The sequence below is a fragment of the Choloepus didactylus genome, chromosome X, assembly GCF_015220235.1.
Source record: "Choloepus didactylus isolate mChoDid1 chromosome X, mChoDid1.pri, whole genome shotgun sequence".
NCBI lineage: Eukaryota > Metazoa > Chordata > Mammalia > Pilosa > Megalonychidae > Choloepus > Choloepus didactylus.
This window is the reverse complement of record NC_051334.1, coordinates 1766242-1772053: the sequence shown is the minus strand read 5'-3', so window position 1 is coordinate 1772053 and position 5812 is coordinate 1766242.

Here is a 5812-nt window from a genome sequence, read left to right as displayed (position 1 = left end):
CAATAGTATTCAGATTCCTTAGATGGTTTTCTTTCCCCACAAGTCCAGTCAAATTTTTCCTCCACACATGAGTTTGACAAATAAACGTGATCAACAATGATGAAACTGATTTATTTGTTAATCCAAAATCAAGAATATGGGTTGAGAGAGAAAGTTTCCCTCAGGGGAGAAAAAAAACACTACATTTTTTTCAAGCAAAGAGTGACTATTATTTTTGTTTTAGGATGTTAACTACTAAAGAAGCATTATAATTCCCTTTCACAAAGTGATTATATGCCATGGATGTAAAATATGATGTTATTTCACTTTTCTTGCCCAGTACTACATTTTAGGATTGACAGAGAAAAATTTTTTAAATTCCATTTATTGCATAAGTGTGTTCCACTTCTCAGAACTACCTAAAATATCTTTCTTCTGCATCAAAAAGGCTCAGCTATTTTCAACTTCAGTAGGAAGGAAAGGGTCAATGTAAGTGACACTAAGAAGAAAAAGCTCACACAAGGAGCCCTCAGCCCTCTTGACTTACATAACGTGTCAGAAAGACAACTCAACAGGACTTAGAGAAGGTGAGTGAAGACAAAGTTTGTAAAATTAGGTTTAGAAGAATCGGAGTTTTAAACATGTTGGGACTCCCAGGTCTTCTTTGAACTACATTCTACTGTTCAGTGCATGGTTTAGAAAGTCTTTGATTTCCTCGGTCCACAAAGTCTTGGAATAAATGGTGTTTTACATATGTAGAAGTGGTGCAATTTCTTCCTCTTTCTCTAACTCTGTTTTTCTCTCTTTTGAATAGGGGGCATTCTAGTCTGGGAACAAATTAAGATGAAAACTCTAAGTTGACTCTGAGTTTTATTGAAGCCTGAAAAAGAAAATTATGTCTTTTACCCTAAAAATTTAAATTGGCAAAAAAAAAAAAAAAAAAAGGTATAGTGAAAATACCCTGCACTAGAAGTTAGAAAACAAAGCTCTTCTGATCTGATTCTTTTACCTATTAATTATGATGTTTAGGGTAAGTTCTTAACTTCTTTGACACTCATGATAGTTATCTCTCTAAAACTATTGGCATAGTAATTAGAGATAGTAATATTCCTAAACCTATTGAGAATCATATTCCAAGCACTATGATAATATCCTTATCAGAGTGAAAGTATATTGTGTGGAGCCCAAGCTTTGGATTAAGATGATGGAAGGATAGATAGCTAGATAGATAGATAGATAGATAGAGATAGAAATAAAGATAAATGGATGAATGGATTGATGGGTAGGTAGATAGATAAGAAAGATGAGGTAGATTAGATAGATGGATGGATGGATAGATGGATGGATGGGTGGATAGACAGGTAATAAATATAAAGATTCCACTCTGTCTTCTGCAGAGAGTTATTTTGAGGACAAAGAAAGATAATCTACATCAACATCTATTATTATCTGCCATATAAACTTTGTTACTATTTTTATTGTGGTTTACATTATTGAAAGATTTTTTTTAAACAAGGGGATATGTGTAATAAATTCAATTAAAAAGCACTGGGAAGTGAAGGCATATTTCTGTTGTTTTAATATTCAGCTAGAAATGTAACAGCTGAGGACCACTTTCAAATTCTTCTGAACTATTATCAATGAAGGTCCCCTTTTGGACCCACCACCCATTCTGCTTCTGACATAGTTTAGATTCCAATGGCTATAGCTTCTAAGAATACCCTCAGGTCAATTAATTTGGCATCTCCAAGAATCCTCACCGCAAGATCTGCCGGGTGAAACCAGGCTCTAGGGCCATCTGTACAGAGAGGCAGCTGTCATCTGAACAGACTCGGACAAGGATGAAACTCGGGGCAAGACATTTCAAGTATTTGGGTTCTAGTTCTGTTTCAGGGCTAACAAGTACTTTGGGAAAAATCCGTGTACATTTTTGCATTTCAATCTTCTCTGCCACAGCCTTGTCACATTGCCATACACTCATCTCATGAACGTAATGAGATTAAATTATAGGATATTATGTTCTTTTCAAGAAAGGGAGATCAGAGGCAGCATGGGGAGATATAGTGCCACCCCACTGTGTTTGGCTCCTCTAGCCCAGCTCAGAGCATCATAAAGACCAATTATGGTAATTCCATCTCACTTGCCAGGGCTCAGGGATCCTCACCAAATGGTCAAAAACGAGGAGATTTCCTGGATGGGGGTTCCTGGGAGAGAGCGGTCCATTGCTCTCCATCAGGATGTGGATGAGGAAGCTTTTGTCGCTGTTGGCAATAGCCTTTTGGTGACGAGGAAGCTGATGCTGTAAAAAACAAAGTCGAGGGATAAAGGGGCCTGAATCTATTTTTGTCCTTTATTAAACAGAAATTCACATGTACTTTTATGTCCCATATAGGAAATTTTCAATTATTCAGGATAATTTCCAAGAATCTCTTTTGAAAGAACTTTCTTTGATATTTTTGTATGTTTATTTTTACTTTAATCTCAAGCTGCACCCACATAGAGTAAGATCTGAAAGCATTAATGTATAATATCTGTGCTATATTATTCACAAAATAAGCACAAATCAAAATAAGCATGGGATGATTCCATCTTTTTAATGCAAGTATTATGAAAGAGATTTAAACTTGCTACATGCATGTTTGTAAATATACAGTTGTACATATTTGGATTTGCTGATGTTTACTCAGAAACAGATAAATTGCAAGATTATCTGTCAATTAAATTAGGGACTTTAAAGAAAGACGAGCCATTTGATTTGTTTTTTTAGAGAAGCATATACCACTTTTGAAACAGCTTCTTCCCCCAAATTAGTAGCTTGCATCCCCAGCTGTATATTTAAATTCCTAAAATACTTAAAATATTCTGTATATTTAATATTTACAAAATGAATACAATTATGTGTTACTGGACAAATGAAACATAATTGACCAGGTAAATATGATGTCAAGTTAATGGATCCTAGTGAGCTCTGATTTGTCTATTTCTTTAGAGAATCATTCCTTCTGTGCCTCTCCATAACTGAAAATTCACTACAGTTGCATAATTCTTTTTATATGCTATTTATTTCTTTTACCTTGCTAGTCTCTTAGACATTATCTAAGATCACCCACATATCAAGAAACTTCAATAGAAAAGTGTCTTGTGATATTCATTAGAAACAAGTTGATTGCTTAGCTCTGAAGATGATGCCTTCAAATCTATAGATTTTCCAAATTCTGTATAGTTGAATACTATAAGTCAGAAGAAGCATACCACTTTTATTGATAAATAGAATTTTATCAGCAATTTAGCTTGAGAACATTTCTGGAGCAAGGATGCTAAAATGAAGCAAATTTCTTAATTAATAGATTGATGCAGGTCAAGAAGAGGAAACTATCTTTCCTGCCCTCTTTTCCCTTCAACAATTATTTTATCAAGTCGATCCTTTGCATCTCAATCCCACAGCACTGAAGAAGTTTCTGATAACAATGTGGAACAATTTGCCACATTTGCAAATGCATTCCTTATTTCATTTGGATTTACTAAGTTCCTCTTGATTACTGTAGCATTATTCCATCTCTTTGTGGATACTGAGACCAATTAAATGGTTTTTCCATTTCTCTACAATTAGAACTCAAAACACCTGTGTTTATGTCCATTGTTTGCCCAGTGGTTCTCAACCCAGGGCATATCAGAGTCACAGGGGGAGCTTTTACAAAGATCTGAGCCACTGTCACCATTTCTGACAGTTGCCAGGAACGCTGCTGTTGGGGTGTGTGTTTTAACGTTTACGTTTTCCCCAGTCAGTGCCCTGGAAAGATCTCTGCAGCAGTTGCATCTGCTATCACTTTCAGCAGAGACTTTCCTCTCCTTAGTTTTTCAGGATTCTTATACCTAATTATAAAGAGAGAGCTCTTATTTAAGTAACCATCCAGGAATTTAGGTTTCTGTTTCATTTTCAAGAGGATACTTAATTAGGCCATGCATGCTGATCTACTGGAAAATTACCGACAAACACAACATGCCAATCCTCAGAGGCTCTCTCTGGACCTTTCAAAGGGGAAAGGATTTGACCACATGGAGAGAAGTTTAATCAAAAGTGCACTGTGTCTATGTTAGTGGCGGTGTACTTCACCATTTCAAGCTGGAAGCATGTTCAACAGCTGAGTTATGGAAGCAGGTTCAACAGCTGAGTTATAGAATTCCAATGGCAAAGATGGATGGACTTTAGTTTTTTCTGTTCTTTCCTTAAAATCAGTTAAATAAACCTCTGCCTATGCAAAGGAATCACACTCTTTCCAGGCTCACTCTATCTCCAGACGTAAAACCGAATGTGTGCCCTTTGCAGATCCATTACTTGGTTGTCATAGAAGCAAAATATTGGCATGGAAAGTTTTAGAAAAACTATCCAAGATTACTTAAATAAACCAGTAATAGCATGTGTTGAATTCCTAAAGGGGAGTTGGAATAAGCAAAGAAGAGTGAGGACCCCCTGGGTACGATGAGGGGAGATGGGTGGGTTCTACAGGTTTACATGCAAAGCATGTTCTGGAACCTTCTCTTGCTGAATCTTTCTCAACCAGAGTATGGATTGCAACAGGGTAACAAGAAACATGGGTAGAAACACAATTCGATTTGACACCTGGAATCAGTACTTTATCACCTTGTAGCAACTATGGGGAAACACCTACCATCGTTTTTATAATCTATATTACCTTCAACACTTGAACCCAACTTTTCTATTTTGTTGTTCATTTTTGACTATCCCCTTTTAAAGCAAGACACTTGAATGGGATTTCCCCCAATAATGAATGGCTAGAGTACACAGAAAATGCACTCTCTCTCCTCCCAAGCAAGTTGAATTCCATAAATAGTTCAGTAACTCAGAGAATTGCCAGCCATGGCGAGATGCCCCAAGGAAAGAATGCCCACTCTGTTTCTCCGTTCCTGAATTGAGTTGTCTTTCTTTGTCCCTAGCATGGAAAGAATGCTTCCGAAATGCCAACTGCCTATGGTAGCGTTTGGCAAGCAACTGTCCCCCAAGCCAGTCAGCATGCTGTGTTCAGAGAATTTTCCAAAATAAGGATGGAATTCGACTCTGTGGCCTGAGGTAAGAGACTTGATGTCTTCCCCTGGTTTCTGTAATCTATAAACCATGGCCACAGCTGTCAGGAACTTCCTGAAATGTGGGGGAGACTGAGATTACATCTGTGGAGTCCTCTGGGGCTCTCAGAAAATGTCCTGCATACATAAATGAACTGTAATTTGATATTAACCTAAAGGTACTTAGGTTCCTGTCAACTAGATTATTTAATGATGGCAGAAAATAAGTCCTTCTCTAGTTATCATTTCATCAAATAATCATTGGAAACAAATGATTTATCAGTTCTTCAGTTATCATTATCAGTTTTTAAAAATAATGAACTTTATTTTTAGAGCAGTTTTAGGTTTATGGAAAAATTGCACAGGAAGTACATAGTTCCCACATACACCACCACCCTGGCAGATTCCCTTACTGTTAACATTTCGTGTTAGTGTCGTCCATTTGTTACAACTGATGAACCGATATTGATACATTTTTAGTATCTAAAGACTATAGTTCAGGGTTTACTGTCTGTGTTGTAAAGTTCTCTGCATTTTGGCAAATGCATGTCATGCATCCACCAATACAGTTTCACACAGAACAGTTTCACTGCCCGAAAACTGCAGTGAAAGGTTAAGATTGGGGAATGCCACATCCCTGCAGTGCCTATGAAATAAAACCCAGGTTACGTAGCACAGCAAGCAGCATCTTCCAGGACTGGACTCCAACAAGCTTCTCTGCCTTCTCATGCCCTGTGCTACAATCACACAC